We start from the raw sequence: 21,934 nt of genomic DNA, 5'->3' as shown, positions 1-21,934 counted from the left end.
GACCACGAGGGGGCGACCACCCTGGTTGCGTTGGGGACCACGGGTGCAGAGCTTGGAAGCTCAACCCTTTAGAGGCCCATGGTCACCGCCAGGGGGCGCCCCAGTGCCTGGAGAGCCCTGGACCTCAGCACTTTCGCCACACCCGGAAGTGCTGGGGGGAAGAGGAACCAGTGCTTCCGCCACACAGGGGGCATGTTGGCAGAAGGTTACTGGAAGACACCTGGAGCACATCCAGGTGGCTATAAAAGGGGCTGCCTCCCACCATTCGATGGCTAGAGTCGGGTGAGGAGTGAACAAAGTCTTGCAGGAGAGGAGTGGAGGCGGCCTGACGAAGAGAGGCACTGAGTAAAGAGGCCTGGACTTTGGGGTGATTTGTGCTGTGGCACTGGGTTGTGCACTCATTCTTGTAAATATACTTTAAATAAATGTGTGTGTTGGGTGACAAAACAATGTCCGTTTGTCTGTGTCCAGGGCTCGTTCCACAATATATTATTTAAAATCTAAAAGCATTTTACAAAACTAGTAAGTACTCAATGATGTTTGTGCTTATTTGTTTCAAAATCTGTCCCTTTAGCTGACCTTATCCATATGTAGACACCCTTTTCTGAATGAAATGGCATAAAATAAAAGTGCTTAGCACTAAGCCATTCTAAATTGCTGAGATAAGCAGTGAAAACTAGTTTTGAGAATATTTGTATTACTAAGTAAGTCAAGCATATCTTAGAAATTAAATAAGAAACATTTTAATAATTGAGAATTTAAATTTTTTTCCAGATATATACATTTTTAACATATTGTATAGTATTTCTTTTTCTCCTAATTAAAATTCTTCCCTATGGGGAAACTAGAATGGGAAAAAAAGCCTTGATAAGGTATTATTTTAGTGCTCCATTAACAATAAAAAAAGATTCTCACTAGTTTATCCCTGACAGTTTTTCTCATCCTCTGGCAAAAAAGAACTATGGTTGCCATACTGAAGTCTGGTTAAAATTAAAATTCTTCCTATGGGCCAAAATTGGCTCAATAAAAATGACTGCAAGCTCAAAAATCAATTATGCTATTAGTATGTAACTGGTGAGCATCTTTGCATTGATGGATTTGTTTTTCTCAGGGCTTTTACGGGTCAACAAGTGGGTCGGGAATTGACTCAATGGGTGTCAGATTATTAGATCCTTCAGAGGATTATCACTTCTTAAAATCAGGTTTATTATGTAGTATTTACTGTAAGTCAAGACAGATTGTACTTGTATGAATGTGGCAAGAGCTGCATCCTGAATGCCAATAGAAAGCAAAAGCTGCCTCTCCATATACTATGCTTCAGATTACTGAAAGAGATTCCTTCTGTTCCAAATTAATTTGGCAAGATTGAGTGCAGCTTAATATGTCAGAAAAAGGGACATAAAAGGGAAAAAAATAAACAAAAAGCCATCAAGTTATCCAGTCCAATGTAATATTAAATACCACATGTACATTCAGTTTCATTTATTTTTATATGTTGTTGCACACTTCCTTTTGGCAAGATCAAAGCACTGTACACATTTATGAATATATTCAGAATAAAACAAAAGCTCTAAAGATAGCAGACCTCTGTGTGGAGAAAAAAACAACATACCTAATATTGCAGACACAACTGTTTCATTTTAATTTCAGTTTTAGAGCTCCTACTGAAGCTGGCAGGTAGACAGATTGATAGATATCAATATGTCCCAAGGGAGAAATTTTGTTTTTACATAAGATCAATAAATAAATAAATATTATAATACACAACAACAAAACTCTCAGATACACACCAGACTTACTAAAAAGAAAGATAATTTCTGACTTGGCTAAAGATAAAAAGAGCAGTCATAGTCATAGTGAGGTATTATAAATGCATATTGCTGTTTACATAAAGGAACCCGAGCAACATTTCTTTACACACTTCTGCAGAATAAGTCATTAGTTAGCAGTATGTGTCCTCAGTGTGTCAGACAGAGGATAAGCAGCATTGTTCATAATGGCACTCAGTTTTGTTTTCAACCTCTTTTCCACTACTACCTTAAATGGGTCAAGAGAGTGTCCCATTACTGAGCCAGCCTTCTTGTTTAGCTTTTTGATTCTGTGGGCCTTTCTTAAGTGATGTTACAACAGTCCTGAAACTGCATAAGTACACACAATTACAATGTAAGGTAAAATATTTCACAGGTTAATAATTATGTTTGAAAAGTGTTTTGCAATAATTATAAATATTTTTTTATCTTAACCAAATGCCAGTTATTCAACAAGAACACAAGGGGCACAACTACATAAATCCGATACAGTCCATCAATGCTATCCATTGGAAAGCAATGGATAGCATCAAAAACAAAACATCTTTTTTAATTTCTGAAAAATAATAAAAAAGGGACAATTATTATATATATATTGTCTAAATAGAGGGTTCTGCCATGCTTGAAAGACTTCAACAACAACAACCTTTATTTATTTAGCACATTTCCATACAAATAATGTAGCTGAAAGTGCTTTACATAATGAAGAAAGAGAAAAAAGACTAAATAAAAATTAAAATAAGGGAACATTAATTAACATAGAATAAAAGTAAGGACTAATAGCCAGGGAGGATAGAAAAAAACAAAACAAAAAAAAAACTTCAGATGGCTAGAGAAAAAATAAAATCTGCAAGGGTTCTGAGGACACGAGACCACCCAGCCTCCTCTAGGCATCTGCCTAACATAAACGACCTCAATCAGTCCTCATGGTATTCAGGGTTCTCATGGAAGAACTTGATGATGACAGTCATGTGGACTTCTGGCCTTTAATCCATCAGTCCAAGTCTCTTCTTTGCTGACAGCAAACACAATTTTTAAAACTCAGTAGTTATAAAAGGGAGAGAAAATGTTCAGTTCATACAGTCATGGTAGTACGCACAGTAGCAGCTCCTCAGACTGTACCTTCTCGAACAGCTGACATTTGGTAAAATTCTATAATGTCCTTTTCATCCAAGGACGAAATCACAGGACACCTTGGGAGTAGATCTCTGTCTCAAATCATGGCATCTTGACAATGGAATGGAAAGGGGGAATTCCTGAGAACTGCCAGCCAGGGAGCAGACCAGTATAATAGTTCACTCTGTGCATTCTTTTGCAGGGTTCATTCGTCCCAGAAATTAGATTTTGACTTCAGCAATGCATGCAGGTGATCCAGCATATATTGTTTTTTACGTGTTGCTTTTTCATGAAGCTGCTTTGTCATGGCTATTTCACTTAATGGCAAGTACATGTAGCTGTTGTGCTATGAAAAGAATGCACACCACAAATGCAAGGAAACAGGATTGAGAGAACAGCAGGAGTCAAACCTAGCCTAAGATCATTGCCAATAAGTCTAAATATGATCACCAAAACCAAAATTGTAACTGAAGAACGAGGCCAAAAAACAGAGCAAAGAGTCATAACAAAAAGAGATTCAACAAAATATTAGGTTATCTGAAAACATGTAGTAGGCAAAGGTCAACGTTGCCTACTTTTATACGTAATTATCTGTGATATCATGTGGCCAGCAGCCCAGGACATTATTATACAGCAGCCTTGTGGCAATCCAGATTCAAACCCCTTGAAAATGACGTCCATGAAACTCAAAACGGTGTCATGGAAGGATGTAAAATAATATAGCACCATTAAAACAGTTAAATGAATTTAAAAAAAATTGCATTGGCCTTGAAAATCATAAGGAAAATTAGAGTGCAAAAACAAGTGTCATTCATGACAGCAGAAGTGTGTTGTACCTTAGTGCTCTGTCTAGGTGAACCAGGTAGTTTGGCCTGCAGATTTCAAGTTGTAATGTATTGATAAGTAAAAGCAGAGTATTATGTGAAAATACAAAACGTCTACAAGAACAGATTTTCTGAGCTACAGACACTCCTTCCCCTGTTTAGTCAGTTGTTATGTTGTTTCTCTTATTAGATACCATTTTAGTTTCTTTTTCCTTAAGTGTCTAAAATAAAACATGGTTATCTCATCCGTGACTATACTCCAAAGGGTGACCTAACAGGTAAACTGTCAGACTTTAAACTACAAGGATACCAGTTCGGTCCCCAGTTATGAATGACTGTCCAACACCTAGTAACTCAAATGGCCTGCACCTTTTCCAGTTATAAAATATTTATGAAAACATTTTCAAAATCCACTAAACCCATTTTTGTGTCAGTGGTCCCCAGGCTATCCCTGCAGGGCATCAGGAAGCACAAGACAGGATCCACCATGGACAGAACATCTCCAGAAAATGAATTGTTAAGTGGAATACCCAGATGAAGACCACTACATTCTTTACCATAGTGGCACTCATTTGTGGGATTCAAACACAGGGCACTCAATGTATAAAAAAGTAATGGTAGCCACTACTCCAAATATATATATCAGTATATACACATTGTGCTACTGTATATAATCAATTTCATTTTAAATTTACAGTTGACAAAAACAATGGAATGCTGTTTTCTCCATGAAGGTATTATACAGTAAGTTCCTAAACCTTTTCATTGTCTTTCATTAAATCTTAATTTACACTTTACTATCAGTCAAGTTTCACTATTATTTCTGTCATCATTTTCTTTTCCTATCAAAACTCCTAGAATAAAATTTCACTTAACTTGCTCAATGTTTGTACATTAATGGATAAACTTCACAGTATCCACTGTGGTTACATTTATAAATTATGTATTTATAGATGCAAACACTTACTTCCTTCATTATAACAAGAGCAATTATCTATCAAAAATATTGTAAATTTACAAAGTCAGAGAACATTCTGGCTTACATCCCCATAAACAGCTTACAGTACAGTATGTTCAGACTAATAACAATTTCATTCCACAGGGCTCTATTCTTGGACCATATATACTATTTAAATATTTAAATTAATTAAGAAGACACATTTATTGAGCCTTATTTTTTAATAACTTGCACTACTTTTATGTGTTAGTTTGCTGGGGGGAATAGTCATTTGTTTTTCTGCAGTCTACTAAATGATGATGATGATGATATAATTTGATATGTTTCATTAGTACCAGGGTGTTGTACCGTATTAGCCAGATCTTGCCTGAAGAAGGGTCCTGAGTTGCATATTGTAATCTTTTTAGTTAGCCAATAAAAGATGGCTTCTCACAATAAGTTTCATTTAAATCAAGCATCCCTTTGTGTACTTTAAAACACTTTTTACCACTCTTTATCTTGCCATACCCCAAAGCCCCAAATAGGATAGCGCCAATTGATTGGGTAAACATTTGTATATTTGGCAAAAACAGAAACCATAGTTGAGAAAACAATGAATTAACACAGGAAATTGTTAACAAAATGATTTATTGTAATTATTTTAAATGTGTCTTTCATTTATTATCACTTAAAGTATAGATGAAATGTGACCACAGTTTAAAAAGATCAATAAGATGTCAATACTATTCAAATGATACATGTGTAATGGATCCCCTCAATGAGAGGTAATGCAAGGTGAAAATAAAGAATTGTGTCCTGAAAAAAGTAACAAAAGAATACATTTAAGAAATTAACTGAATTTAAAAAAAAAAATCAAAGGTGAAAAACTATAAAGGACAAATGAAAATAAATAGGATTCTAACATCATGACATAGGAACACTTAATTTTGAGTCTGATAATATCACATATATCAAAAATGCAAGAAAAACAAAATTGAGACGTAACAAATGTATTTGTATTTCAAAAAGTGGCATTTAGAATATGTAAGTTAAACACAGAAACAACTGCAAATGTAACACTTTAAGAGAGCACCTCCACCAAGTTGCAAAATAACCATTTTTAAATATATATTTTCAGTAGACTACAAATGTATTATAAATTATAACAATCCTTTTCATTATGTGGTCTGTGTTGTATGTCATTGCCACATGTACACACACACAGGATGTAATGGGGCCAGTACAGTCTATCTACTATATAGCAAAACACTAAGCTCTGTGTGTCCCTCAGAGCAATTTGATTGGTCACTTTGCCTTTGCAGTGATAGATCAGTTTAGCTTTGGTGATGGGATAAAAGAGGAGGTGTGAGTGTGGGATGCACGAAGAAGAGTAAAGGCGCACACTGCCTTCAAAGATGAAAATTATAAAACCAGACAGGAGGTGAGAAAAGCGCCTTACAAATAATGAGTGTGTCTGAGAAGCAGGATTTAAATTAACACATTTGAACGGTGGAGGGCCAGTTAAAAGGTGTTCATACTCATGCAAATGTGGAGGAAATGCACTGAAGATACACGTAACACATGAGATACCAATTGTTTTTTAATTATTCTATTTCCTGTCTTCAACAACTACTGTATCTAGTTTCAAATTAAACACATGGCAAACACAATTCATTTGTAAGAATTTTGACCACCGAAGACAAGAGAAGATGTTGCTCTTGTAGCAAATTACACAAGGCAAACAATGAAATACCAGCCTAGTATTACCCTTATCTTTTTCTGTTACTAGCAAAACACGTAAATTTTGTAATATTTACCTAGACTGGTATGTTGTTCCTAACCGATATGATCAACATATACTGTCCAGCAGGCCTTCTGTTCTGTCTTAAAGGAAAATAACAGTAATTTGAAACAGAATGGATTGGGAGGTGGGCTCAAAATAAAGGAGACTGAAAAATCAAGCATCTCTTTGATAATTTCCATTGATGTCTTTGAGTATCTGATTCACCCTTAAGTCGAAAGAATGCTGCTGGATCTACTTTATCGATGCCTTTGAGGATCTGAAATGCATGTATTTGGTCCCCATGCAACCTCCTCTAATCGAGACCAAACAGGTTTAATTACCTGAGTATGTCAAATTAGGACATGTTCTTAAGTCCTGGAATGCACAGTTGCTCTCCTGTGCACAACTTCAAGTCCTGCTATGTCTTTCTTGTACTGTGGTGACCAGAACTGCACACAGTACTCCAGATATAGTCTTACTAGTGCATTAAATCTTCAACTGACCATCTATTTAGGTCAAACTGTGCCTGTATTTTTTTATGAACATCTTAGCTTAAATAGCACTTTTATTCTTGTAATAACAAACTAGACTTAGTGTTTAGGTTCAAAATTCAAAAGATATGGAAACACAATAGGAATCAAAAGCGTCATAATTAAGAGGCAAAATAAATACTATATGCATAATATTCGATCGAAATCTAATGACCAAAAAACTTCCTTTTACCTTGAAAAATGTTAACATCACTAAATCATTTACAACAACCAATTTGTGTATTTTTACTGTAGAAATCTCTGATAAATTTTGTAAAATTCTGATGAGGTATGTATTTAAATTTGATATTAAAAGGAAAATGCAAAAAACACAGAAAGGGATATCTGATTTCAAGAAATATTAGACATGAAAGCAAATTCATTTTTTTGTAAAAAAGTTTTCAACTGTATTAATGTAGAAAAACATACTGCTGCGACCTCCACTTCCAAAAAACAGAGAAAAGCACCAACTTCATAAAGCAACAATACCTTCCTTCTTGAACCCTCTCCTTCGAGACCATCCCCCCAAAAAAAAACTCTGCCTCCGCCCCCTCCATTTGGGGTCCCACCCTCTTTCAGTGTCAATCATACCCCCGCTGTCAGTCCTTTGTGCTGTACTCCACTCTTCCTCAATCGAGCCCAACAATCACTCCCAAGGGCCTTCAACCTGGCCGGGACATTACAATACTATAAAATCTTGGCTTATGTGTTGTAAGTGTCAGGAAGGTAGGACAGGCATCCTGGCCCGGGATAGAGGAAAGATTCATACCCAGCCAGGAAGCCATAATGGAAGGAGCAGGTGGCAGTGTTCTTCAAGGCTGGACCATTTAAGGACACCCACAGTGTGGCATGGGAATTGGAGTCGGGAGACGCAGCCCTGTTGGGGTCTTTGGGGACCACTGGAGGGCACTGCCCAGGGAGGACTGACCTGGTTTGTGTATGCCCCAGAAGTACTTCAGAGGACTGAGACAGGAAGTCTGAAACACTTTACAGGTCGGCTGTAAAAGACAACCTGCTGCATCACTTAGATCGAGTGAGAGGCGAGAGGCAGCAGGGAACACTCTTGGAGGACAGAAGGAGGAAGGAAATTGATTTGTATTGTGCATTGATCTTTGCACGGGTGATTATTGTGGGGGTGATTGTTTGGGGCTCAGTGACACTCGCTGGTGGTTCACAGTGTGTTATTTGCTTTTGTATTCATTTTTGCTTAGCTTACATTTATTTTCAAGAGGAAAATTATGAGTTTTCTCAGATTGCTTTGCTTTGAATTAACCATTTGATAGTTGCTTAGAACTGTGTATCTGTGGGGTGTACTTTAACAGCTGAATCCTTCTGGAGATTAACAATTACTTCCTCCGCTGCTTTTAACACATTGCATTCTGGCATTGATCATCTGCTTCTCTAAATTTAATTTCAATCAAACGGCCTATGGACAACATTATTTGTGAGATACAGTACTTTCATTTATTATTCGATAATAGGCTGACATAAATGTGAATCTGCGTCAGTAAAGAAAATACATCCATCAGGTAACTGCCACTTGTTTTAGAGAATTATAATAAACAAAACACAGAGGTGAATCAATTGTACACATTATCCACATTCTAGTGAATCATCTCATTTGATTCCCAAAAATCATTACTTCTGAAAGATTGAATTGTTTTAAAGTGCACATCTCTTGCATAAACAGTCCTGGTTATGGAAAATTACTGTTATCTCTGTTACATTTATGGTCGCCAGGTTCCATTGTAGTAGCACATTAACAAGTATTTCAATAAACTCTTGAGAATGTTTTTGGGGTGCCTTCATTTGAAAAAGGCTGTCAATTAAAAGAAATGTATTTTTTTAAAACTTAAAGATATATCTATTAATTAAGCAGCCCGACAGCTATGAGATCAGAATATAAATGTAAAATATATTTTTAATAATAAACTGATGTTTAGTGATATGGCATGTGCATTCCCAGGCCTTCATTACATTGCACATTATATTTTTTCAGACATAAATTTTGCTTTGTCAATACGCATCATGTTAGCTGAATTAGTGTTATGTTTTTACTAGGCCATTGAATGGGATATCACTCAATGTGTAGTTATTTTGTTCTTCTTCCACCTCATGTTTCATATGGTGTCTCTATCACATATATGTTAAGCATGAGCAGCTAACTTTGTGAGGAAGTTCTGGAAAGCTGAAGGGGAAGGCATTTTATGTATCCTGGGGGAACAGGTACACACCTATGTTTATTGATACTTTAATATTTCTATTATTTATAAATATTTACCCGGAGTGTTTCCTTAAGTAATCACATAAAATGAAATATATTTATTTCAGGATATTACAATGGTATACTCTCAGTTCTCATTGGACCTGGTTTCACATCCCAGCCTGGTCACATTCTGTGTAGAGTCTGACCATTTATCCCTTGTCATAAGATTTCACTGGTTCCTCTGGTCCTCTCCTAGCTCATACAAGCACATGTTAAATTGATGGGAGATTCTATGTTGGCTTTGCATGTGTAAACATGTGTGAGTGTCTAGATAAGCATGGTTTATGATGACCTGGCCTCCTGCTCAGAGTTCGCTTCTGTGTTTCAGCACCCCTACCACCCAACTCGTTGATAGAATAAAGAATTTCGGAGAATGAATTAATAATTTCTACACAACGTGTACAATTAGTTACATATTAGTGAGAAACTGTCACCAATCTTAATCTCCATTTTGCAGCCCATATTATGATTTCCCTCCTTTACCATTTACAATATACTGTATACTACAGGGAGAAAAAGTTGTACTTTAAAAAGTGTATCTGTTTAAGTACCATTTTTACTCATCCTTGATGGCACTTCCTAAAATAGAATTTCAAATGAACTGCAAAAAAACCTAAAAAAGAAAATTGAAATAGCAAAAAAAACAAAAAAACAAAAAACTAAACAATGGCTTTGTTTGTTTATTTTAATTAGAACAGCAATACAGTAGAGTATGTGAGTATAAGAGATTAACTAAGTGAATGAACATAATGAGGGACTTTAACGACTAATTAACAGCATAATATATGCTAAACTTTTTTCTATATTAAAACAAGTTCATATCTAACTGCAAAATCCCCCTCCCCCCCAGCACTACAAATGCCATTTATAGTTATGATAGACAATGTTTGATATGCCAAGCAGATATTCAACAAATACCCTCTGGACACATGTGCCTTTTCAACCATGTGATAATGAATTATTTGAATGAAAGCACATAAAACTAATCTAAAATTCTAATTGTGTATGTGATTCAGACCATTTGTTAAATTAAGATTATATAAATGTTTTCACTGTTGATTGACATAGCATATGTTTTCGTTTCCTAACATGGAAGCCAACAGATTCTACAATGTGCTATTTATCTGGGAGGTAGGATTTGGAATCTGTGTACATCATTTCCAGTATGTATTTTTCAGGAGCACTCTTTATGATGCTTGATGATCATTGCCGCTATAAAATTTCCTGTTTTTTGAGTTATTGGCTGTTTGTTTTGGGACTTTGAATTATTCACAATGACTAAATGGCATGTGGCACTCGTCCCAAACAAGGTGATTTGAAGTTGGACAGAAAGGTGCAGTGGGTGAAAGTCTTACTTTTAGTAAATACCATATATTTACCAGTTTCCATTGGTGCACAGTTACTTATATATAACATGAACTTAAAAGAAGTTACGGTAATAATTTGCCTACTGTATATTGTGCAGTCTGCAGACCCCCGTGACCCTGTAGTTAGGATATAGCGGGTTGGATAATGGATGGATGGATATTATGCAGTTTTTGTTTCACACACAGCAACTTATGGTGTTTTACTAAAGGTGCCCTAAATGTTATAAACCAATTCAAGTTATTTAGCAACGCAAAATGTTGTCGTGGTTAAAATGTATTTTTTCAGAATAAACTAAAAGACATTTCATTAAAATGTTACACATGTGACTGAGGTCATCAATGCAGTTTTACAACAACCAGACAGCAGTGTGTAATAACAGCAGTAGCAAAAGCAGCAGAGCCAGTCATGGATGCTGCGGGTGAAACTGCAACATAATAAAACAGACTTGATTTTCTTTAAAGAGCACTCATACAGAGACAAAGATTTTCTTCTTGACTTTCACAGATCGCAGGTTCAAGCTGTGCTGCTGGACGCGCTGGCAGGCACTGAAGAAGGACATGAGTCTGAGGCCGATTCCTCTATGTGAGGTAGACTATGAACCTTTTCTTGAAACTCTTTATTGCTTAAAGAATTTTAGATTTGTGCCTTCAGAAACGTATAGGTGCTTTAAGTGCTCAGATGTGTGTTGATATTTTGCCACCTTGATAAATACATTAGCCACAGTGTCCATTATTGCAGCTAGTAGATCAGTGGGAGACATGACTTGTCAGCAGTGCATGTATAATTTTAATTTTTTCTGCAGCACCAGCTGGATACAAACAACAAATGTACGATAGCTGAGGATAGGATTAACAACTTCTAAATACTGATCATTATAATTATTATTTTATTATTATTATTACCACGCTTTTTTTAACTTTACCTGTTTGTTGTCTTGTACAAATCTTGTAATCGATATTTAACCCACTTCCTATTGTCCAAATGACTTGAAATATTGCACACTTACTCACTTCCGATGACAATACATGAATCAATAATCAGTTTCACTAATTGATCAATTAATCCATGTTAATTAAGAAATAAAATTTTAATATGAAGAATAGTTAAAAGATTTCACAAATAGATGGTGCTAGTAATGTATAAAAATTTTAAAGGAAGTGTTAAAATATTGATTACAAAATTATACTAAAACAAACTCAAGACTAAAAAGTTGAAAATAATATATATATATATATATATATACTTTTTAAAAACCACGCTTATATTAAGTAAAAATGTGTACTAAGAAATAAAAAATTAAATCTCTCATACATCACTCCTAAAATAAAAGCTTGGGCGCTTTTCATCAATCAACATTCAAAAAGCACTTCTTAAAATCTTAGCAAAAGCTCCCACACTTTTATCTTACGAGTGATGTATGAGAGACTTATTTTTTACTTTTTAGTACACTTTTTTACTTAATATAAGGCTGGTTTTTAAAAAGTATTTTTTTATATATTATTTTTTTATTTAGGAAAACAGTTATTTGCATTTGTAAATAATACGTAGAACAAGTTGGTAATTTTATATGAGATACAGTATGTGTTAATTTTAGTAGGGATGTGTTAACATGTTGAAACAATGCAGTGTTGTTATGTTTTTTTTAACTACTCCTTTATTTCTTACACTTTATTGGTTCCATGGGTTTAGTGAACCAGTAAAACGTTTAGCTGCATTTATTGATTTAAATGTAGATAAATTGTCATATAATTTACATGCTAGCAGGCTACAGTCTTATTAGAAGTTCTAATATTATGATTCCTGGGTATGAGAGCTGTACAGTCTAATTTGTGGAGCTGTGGAGTCAGTCGGACTCAGAGTCATGGAGTCATCTACTGTATTTTTGGGCTATGACGGATTTGCAAAATTTTTATCCGACTTGGCCTATGGTCTCAAGTGCATCAATAAGCAGAGCAACGCCAACACTGACATGTCAGATTTGTATTGGCCAATGCACTAATTAAAACAAGTGCAAATGCAATTTAATTTAAAGAGTGTTGACACCTGTGTTGAGGAGGGCTCCCTCATGACTTAAGCTACAAAAAAACAAGTAAACCATGCAAATTAACTAATGTGACATTCTTAATTGCCAGTGTAGCTTGGGTGGCCAAATATTATATGCACATTAGAGCTGTCCTGTTCCCACAGTTACTCTGACTGCTCTCCTCCACTGCTCTGTTTTCTAACAAGCTCAGCCCAGTTCCCCATTGTGAACATGGAACCGTGGAGAAAGTGCCCGAGGATGATCCTGGAAAATGAGGACACTCACAGTCAGTAATGGGTCGGTGCAAAGTGTTGGGGTCTTTTATTTTAAATGACAATCAAGCAAAGTGTTCAAAAGTGCAGTGCTTTAGATCTTCAATAAATAAATAAATAAATAAATAAATCCATAAAAACAAGGTACATAGTGGAGAGTTTAAAATGTCCAATGAATATATCCCATAAAAACGAGGTTATCCCAGGCAGCATCTATCCTTTAAAAAGCAATCCGGAGCCACAGTGTCTTCTTCCTAAAAACTGACATTTCCTCTGCTTACACCAGATGGCACTTCAGCAGCCAGAGGAGATGTCCACCAACAGGTGCAGTCAAACCTAACATGATTTGGGTCTCCAATGCCAGTCCCATGCTCCAGGCAGGGTGCAGCACCAAGCCTTGCATTTCTGACTTCCGCTGCCACTCCTTGGCCTTACACAGGAGCTATGATGGAGTGCTTAGTCACTTCTGCTTCCCAAAATCATTCAGCAGGAGCGAATCCTGCCCCTGAAGTACCATGGTTATGCGATCAGCCAAGCAACCCGATCACACTACCAAACTTGATTAATTATTTAAATCACACTTCGGCATACCCCCTCCAAATAAGTAAATAATAAAATGAATTTAAAAACTGTTAATAAAGAATTTTTATTTTAATGAAAACAAACCTGGCGTATTCGGAAGCTATTTCAACAGAGTATTGAACAACCTGTACAGTCTTTACCTGCTACAAATTCATAATGACAAATGTCTACACACACAAGTGGAACACAATACGCAACATTTCTTTTTGTATTTAGCTTAATACTAGCAGAGAGCACATCTTGAATTTCTCTCAGAAATAAAATTTGATTTGGCTGGAGAAAATTAAGCACAACTCAGGCAGTTCTGCTCTCTTCTGTCTAAATCTAAAACTTGCTTCAAAAGTCTGCCTTCAACATCTTTTAATTGTGCCATACTGGTTGGTTTTGATTGTCCATTCCACATCTGCTGGCTCCATTTTCTCAATATCCTTTGGATATTTGGTGCTTGGAATTTGCATTATAAAAATAATGGTATTAGATTGAACTTTTATTATGCAAAAATGATAGAATTGTTATGTCATTTTTTTTTTTCATTTTGAAAGCAATAACTTTTTTTCTGAAATTTTATTTCACATCACAGGAAACTTGTCATCCCACATAATCAGTGCTGACTGCTAATTATTTCCCCCATGAAAGTGAAAGTTCTCACAACCACAACTTTCATGTTAAATCTCACTGGATTCTAGTGATGTATAATGCGTATCTTCATTCACCATTTACCATATATATAAAGTGTGCGTGTGGGGGGGTTGTAATTCACAATAATATAAATTAATAATAAGCAGCCATTCTGTATAGAATAGCAATGTACCATACCATACCAGCAAGTATAGGTTGTTCATTGCAGGGTTACACATTCATACACATGCCCACTAGGGGCTAATTTTTTTCAATGACACCACAACCCTGTTGTTATGCACCCAACATATCTGTTGTTCAAGGAATAGAAATACCAGCCCCTGACCATGTCCAAACCCATTTTAGAATCATTGCCCACCATAACAAATGCACTTTTATTGTTTCAATTCATTGGAACTTTGCTGCTTTCCATGAATATATTTTTAGATAATGTTTATTGATGTGCCTTTTGTTTTTGTATATCAGATATGGAAAGTGTACAAAGTATTTGTTAGAAATGAAATTTTGTACATTAGTTGATTCCAGTTCTGAGTAATGGCCCTGTGATTTTCATTTCCAAACTTCAATTACATAATCTTAGTGAATCATGGGCAGTAATGACACGCTCCTGTGATAGCCAGTTGGGTGGGTTGACATACCCAGTGACCCGGTCTAACCTGTCTGCGATTTGCCCCAGCAAAATCAAGCATAACTCATAATGGCAGCCTCTGTGTGTGCAAGAGTTGAGAAGCAGTAATAATTCAGCTGCAACGAATGCTGTAACTAACATGGGTGTTTTGGACCTCACAGTGACTCATCTTGTGTCTTGAGTTTTACATATCACCACAGAATGGAAAAAAATCAGGAGTGGTCTCCCCTAGACTTTCTTGTATACTAAGATATGGGGAAGGATATTTGAGGAGTAAACCACAAGATAATGATTATATTTTTATATTATGTACATTAAACCATCAACAACAAATCAAATCAAATTAATAATATATTGAACAATTATTATAAAAGTAAAGTTGAATAAATCGGACTCTGTAGCTGCATGAATAAAAGGTAAAGTATCACTTCCGGTTAATGGAAATAGCCCAAAAGTCGATAGAAATCTGCGTTTTGTACCTAATATTTATATGCAAAATTTGGTTGGCCTAATTGAAAATGCACTCAAGTTATCGTAAACCATAATATATATATATATATATATATATATATATATATATATATATATATATATATATATACATAAACCACACAGACATAATTCCAAAAATGGTATTTTCAAACGTCGAGATAATGGAATTTTTGGAGGATTCCAATACCTTCCCTATACTTCACGGAGGTCTAAAACGTTGAGAAAAATCTAAATTTTGACATCGAATCTTTGGAGGATTACAATACTCTCCCTATACTTCATATATAAGAAAGTAAAAAAGAAATAAGGGCAGAGACTGTGGCTGAACTGGAAAGCATTTGTTCAGCTCCAGCTCTGTCAGGCACCACATCATTTGCTGTTAGAAAAGGGAGTGAGCTTGTGATACTTTGGATACTTACATGTGAATTGGTCATCAGATGTTGATGCGATAGTGAAACTGATGCATATGGTGCTGTGCGATTGAACTGACATAATAAGCCTGTTGAAGCTTCAAGTAGCTACATTGAAAAAGAAGAAAAATGATGGCAATCAAGAAGAAGGACAGGAAAGTTATTAGCACCCTAAGTACTGTTTATAATGCAGCAACTGTCAATGTTAATTTCAGGGTAAATGTGGAAATCACTAAGCCCCACGCTGTGGTAGCCTACAATAACACAAGGTGATGTGGATCAGGCATTGACAATCTACCCTCTGATGCACAAACAGAAATAATATTATATGCAAAGTGCACCAAGAAACAGGCTTCTATTATCCTGATTGTAACTTTGGGCTGTGCATTGAAGAAAGTTTCAAAACCTGTCACACGAAGGACGTGTGGTAAATCTGCATTAGTACATCATTGGACACTACAGATACCTTTCCTTCTTTATTTATGTTGACCATTTAGTATTTACATGTTTCTGTTATACATAATAGCATTTTTTTTGTTGAACAAAATCATTTTTGGCTTGTTTTTCCAGGGGTAAACATGACAATGAGGTAGCTACGCATTAACAAACGTTTCATTGCCTGCATATTTCAAAAACTGTGGTTTACAACTGGCATTAAAATGCAGTCTGTGATGATATGCCTTCCTTCCCCAACGTGAATGATACATTTACTTGCAGCGCAGCTACTTTATGACTTTAATACTTTGCTTCTTTTACATTGCTAATCCACTCAGGGTGCCTATGGATTAATAGGGCCTGAAGTGCAGAAATGGTTTGTCAGGCCTTCTTGTCCTCTCCCTTCAGTAGTCACTGTGTACCACCTCCTTCACCAACTATCCACAACTCTGCTGAATATAATGGCAACTTGAATGATAGTGTTTTATGTTTCAGTGACTTCAGAAAAAATTATGTCACAGAGAACAGAAACTATGTTTTGTAGTTTATACAGTCTGAAATTTAATTGAAATTATCCAAAAACCAGTAGGAAAGGCAAGTGGATCTACTGCCATGTGACGTGTCATCTTTTTTTTTTGTTCTGTATACTTCTGCTACATACACACGACTAAAATACACTACAGAGTATGTTCTTTAGATTTATTTCATTTTCACTTAAAAACGTAAACCATTTTTCATAATTAAAGTTAGTAAGAGCTGTGTTAACAAAAAGAATCTGCAGCTATATGATGAGGACTGCCAGTGGATTAATCTGCTATAAATTGAGCACCTCTGGTCAAAGCCATTTCAGTTCACATACTATAGGACAAGTAAAATGTCTACAACTTTTCAATTAATAGAAAGTGAAATTAAGTAAAATGCAGATATGTTTTGAATTCTCAGTTTTACATCCTGTAAGTAAATACTCAGTAATATTAATAATTATTCTGTGCCATGACTTTTGTTTTAGTTTTATGCAGAGTGCTGAATTGATGTCTGAACACCTGCAGACAACAGGGAAAAGATTCTGGAAGTCAGTAGAGTCTAACTAATCAGGGCAGCTTGGGAAGCATTAAGACAGACATGTTGAGAGGAAATGTGACACCTGGAAATTACACAATGTAATGGAATCAGCCAAGTGGTAAATGTAGCTTTTAAATAGGTTTTGTGTTCTCCATTAACTTATCTGACGCTGATTAGTTCTGACAGTCTAGAAAGTGCTGGTCAACACCTTCTTGTTGTGCACAAAGTTCTTTTTAGTTGAGTTAGTTGCTGCAAATCACAGTTCAGTCAGTGATATACAGGGGGTGCGAATGATATTTCAGTTTAATATTTTCTTTTCTCTTAATGGCTTGTAAGAAGATTGAACCCCATCACACAATTCAATACAAGATATATTCTCTGTAAGTTGTTAGGGCATTGAAGTAAAATATTTTGAAATTTCAAATGAAAATGTTAATTTCTTAGCATCAATTATTGAGGCAAGAATAATTTGCTAGTTGAAGTAAATCATCTGGTATTTAATTTAAGACTGCTGCTAGTTCTTGAACCATGCACAATAATTGCAGTTAAAACCTGACCTTTGAAATTATTATTATAACACAAAAAGATGCTGCATTTATAGTTTTCTCTTCTATATTTGCTTCGTAAACTTACATGATATTTATTCTAATAGTAAATTAATTCAGGCTTTTGTTTTTAGCCAACTACATTACTGTAATGCCCTCCTAGCAGATTACACAAGAAAGACTTCAATCAGTTGCAGTTCGTTCAAAATACAGCATCAAGAATCTTAACCAGCAGAAGAAAATTTGAGCATATCTCACTCATTGTTACATTGGTTACCTGTGTCCTTTGGAACTGATTTTAAAATACTGCTAATCTAATATATAATCGTCTATGCATGGAACCATGTCTGTCTGTCCGGCCCGGAAGTGAGAGGTGGAGTTGGGGTAAGTGCTCCACCTCAGATGAAACAGAAAATTCGCTTAGCCGCTAATAATACAAGCAAGGTCAGCAAAACGAAACCTCAGAAGAAAGACAAACTCGCTTAGCCACTAACATCGGCAAAACGGAATCCATTTTACTTTTTCTCCCACCGCTAATGCACAAGCGATGCAAGCACATCGGCAAAACGAATCCTCCTAGGAGAGAGATGCCCAGAGTAGTTCCTTTCAATTACCTTACATCTCCACATTTCAATTTTTATTCTGACAATTTCAATAGTTTCTTGGACCCCGTTTTTACATATAAAGCTCTAAATAATATTGCTCCTTTCCTATATTTTGGAGTGTCTGTCCTCATATATTCCCGCTCATAACCTTAGATCTTCTAAGTGTGGTCTGCTTATTATTCCAGGAGCTAAGTATGAAAGAAGTGGTCAGACGGCCTTTCACTATTATGTACCAAAAATATGGAATACTTCACTGATGGAGATATGCCACTCTAATACTGTGCAACATTTGAAAAAAACCCTAAAAACACAGTTTTTAAATTTGCTTTTACATAACTATATTTAAGTCCTACTTTTAATATATAAACAGAAACATCACCTACTTATGGAATTTGCAATTATTATTAATCTGTACTTATACTGCTTTCTCCTCCTCTTTTTCTGAGGTAGCATTCTGTGCCACCGTCACCTGATCAAAGTACTGTGCAGCCACCTGTGGTGTTGTAATAAAAGAGGATAATCCGACTATCAACAAAAACTACTGCATCAAATGTTCTCGAATGAAGCTTAAGAAACAATAAAGAACTACTTAAGATCATTCATGTTAGATAAAATGCCCAGTGGGAGCTAAGCAGTCTTTCACCCTTGGAACCCCTGCAAATTTTTTTTTTCTACAGCATCTCACCCTTGTCCTCAGTTGCCATCTGACTATAGCATTGGACTTATCTTTAGAGACTTAAAAAGGAATCTGCGTATAAGGATTTTTTCTATTACCTGCATATTTGCATTATGTAAGTAATGTATATTATGTAATTGATTTATGCTTATCTACTAATTTTGGTGTGTCATTTATTTATTTTTATAATGTTTCTTATTATATTCTTATTAGAATTTCATTTTTCTTTGACATCTTTTAAAGCTCTTTGAGCTATAGTCTTTGTATCAAAACATGCTAAAGAAAGAAATGCCACCATAATATAAATTAATATTAATTGCTAATAATATCAATAGCTTTAATTCTGTAATGTTTGCTAACAGAATCTTGGAATTTTCAGATATTAAATTAAATAAATTCTTACCGAGATAAGCTGATCAACTTTCAGTAGTCCTGGTTCAAGTTTTCACCCAGTTATCACCTGTGGGTAGCTTTTCCTGTGTTCATCTGGCTTTTGTGATTACTCAGATTTTTTGCTGCATCTCAAAGTCATGCATGTGAGGTGAATTGGTCACTGAGGTGGTAAGGGTGGGTGCTTGTTTATGTATGTATGTGTGTGTGTGTGTGTGCACTGTGTGATAAACTGGCATTCTATCCAGGTAACTATCTAGATATTGCTTGTACAGGCCACGTAACCATCTACTGGTATGACAACATCCTATCAGAAATAAAACAATTAGTTTGAATTATTTCTATTCATTTTTCAGTTAATTTAATCTCAGAAGTAAATAATTCTCACAGACAACACTTTAGAAGTGATGCAATGAGCAATAATATAATTGCAGACTTGGTATCTACTAATTGCAACCACTTTCGTCATACATAGCATAGAACAAAGTATTTAATAATGTCAAAATTTCAAGTTCTCAAAGTCTTTTCATTATATAGGAAGCCCTGAATGTTATTTTACCATTTGTAATGTCCACGTGTTTGGATGTGTGGACCTGTAAACTTGCTCTTTGATTAAAATTCAGAAATGCTGGAGACATATTGGCTTTGAACATAATAATTTTACAGAATCATCTATTTTATCAAACAAAATGAAAAACTTTTAAGTGCAAAAGTAATATGCAAAGTTACATGTAAAATATGAAAAAACATAAGTCTACAACTTTTTTCTCTGATGTCACAGTGTGTTTAATGTAGAAAAAAGGTTTGTCATTTGTGGAACTGAGTCTGAAGGTGATAATGAAAATGGTTGGTAATAATATATTTAGTTTTTTGCTTTGATTTTAAATAGGTTATACATTTTTAAAATAACCACTATCAACCACTAATGAGAAGGTGTAGAATATCCACATGCTTATATTCCATCCTTCTTCAGTCTTCTGAATTTAACAGGTGTCACACACGCGTGAATAGGGGGCAGCCAACGGTCTCAACGAAGCGCAACAGAAGAAAAGAAGGGGACTTAAAATTAAGTATTAGTGCCTTTCTTCCTTATTCAGCAGAAAAACAAAGCATTAAAGACCGCACCTTTTGGAGGTCCACCAGTGTAACGTCCATTCCGGCTCTCACGGACAACTTCTCCTCCGGGTTCCTGCCAACTGGTGTTTCTTCCGTCCCTCCATAATGACTTCGCCTCCCATCCATTTCTGATGACCTCATTTCTGGCTCCTGATTAGGTTGTCATCTCCGTCACCTATCTTCAACGTCATTTCCTTTGTCTACTTCACTTCCTGCCATACCTCCATAAAATTCCCGTCAAACCTTGCTTCATTGTCTCTAATGTCTGATTCATACTGCTAGAGCATGGTATCAATCTGGATTGGACTATTCAGACCAACCGACACTATACAGTGAATTTCCCCAAACCTTTATCTTTATCAAACCTGTGTCTCCTCTAAGTATTTCATTACACAGGCCATATTTACTTTTATCAAGAACACTCTGATGTTGATTTTGCTATTTATAAATTTAATTGAGCAACATAGATGTTCTGCTAATAAAAGTGATCAGACTTGGAATAAAGTTGTATCATGTCCAATTTTGATGCTCTGAAAGTTACTGTAAAAATTTTATGATTGAGTTTGGGCAGAGACTAGTAGGTGAATCTTTCTTATGTGCAACGATTGAGAGAAGTGACTCCAGGATTCAATTCTTGCTTACATCTGCTAATCAAGAAATTAAGCACTGGTAGAAGAATCTGTTGGTAAGAGCAGGCAAAATGGTAAAGTCATTTAAATAAAATGAACTTCCTTGTGCAAAGATTACACTTTTAAACAAACTAGCTTGTTTGTCCACATAGGTCAGGTTAGGATGAGGAGCATGCACTGGTACAGCGTGTTGTCACAACCACCACTCGACGAAACAGCTCGGGATCCTGGTTGGCAACCTTCCAGACAGACACGTGGTCTAGTCCCACCCTCCAGAAATTTACAAATTACAATTTTTACAAAGTACATCCTCCAACTGGCCATAGTTCATCAATAAATTATTAGACAGATATTGCTGGTATCCAATTATGTGAATCAGTTTCTGCTTTGTTTTCTGTGTTCTTTAACAAATCTGTATTTTTATATAGAATAATTCTGTATTTAGTAATTAGTATAATCTATACTTGTACTTTACCTGAAAGTTTGTTCAAAGACCTCTGTACCAACTCAGTGAAAAGTTATATACAAAAAATAAGTTGTATTGTAGCATTAAAAGCCTTGTCCATACCTTCATTATAAGGGGGTGGGGTGGAGGCACACATGCAGAATAGAATTTTTTTCAGCATATCCTGATTTATATACAGTATGTGATATTACATGCTATGGTCTCCTTTTTATTTTCATTACACTTTCCCCAATATGTTTTCCTGGTCACGTAACATTACTTGTAATTCTTCACTAAGCATAACTGCTTTGTTTTACTCTGTATATTGCAACTTTTCAAGTATTTAATTTACT

The 21,934-nt window shown here is 35.5% G+C and overlaps 1 long non-coding RNA gene across 1 annotated transcript; it reads left to right on the top strand.

Annotated features, from left to right (window-relative positions):
• Positions 1-4,443: 4,443 nt before the first annotated feature.
• Positions 4,444-19,075, top strand: LOC120517909. The gene is made up of 3 exons (XR_005631133.1): positions 4,444-4,492; positions 11,137-11,219; positions 18,776-19,075. It is a non-coding gene; the product is annotated as an uncharacterized LOC120517909 (long non-coding RNA).
• The last annotated feature ends 2,859 nt before the right edge of the window (positions 19,076-21,934 follow it).

This window comes from Polypterus senegalus, chromosome 17, assembly GCF_016835505.1.
Source record: "Polypterus senegalus isolate Bchr_013 chromosome 17, ASM1683550v1, whole genome shotgun sequence".
NCBI lineage: Eukaryota > Metazoa > Chordata > Cladistia > Polypteriformes > Polypteridae > Polypterus > Polypterus senegalus.
This window is presented reverse-complemented; position numbering and strand designations above follow the sequence as displayed.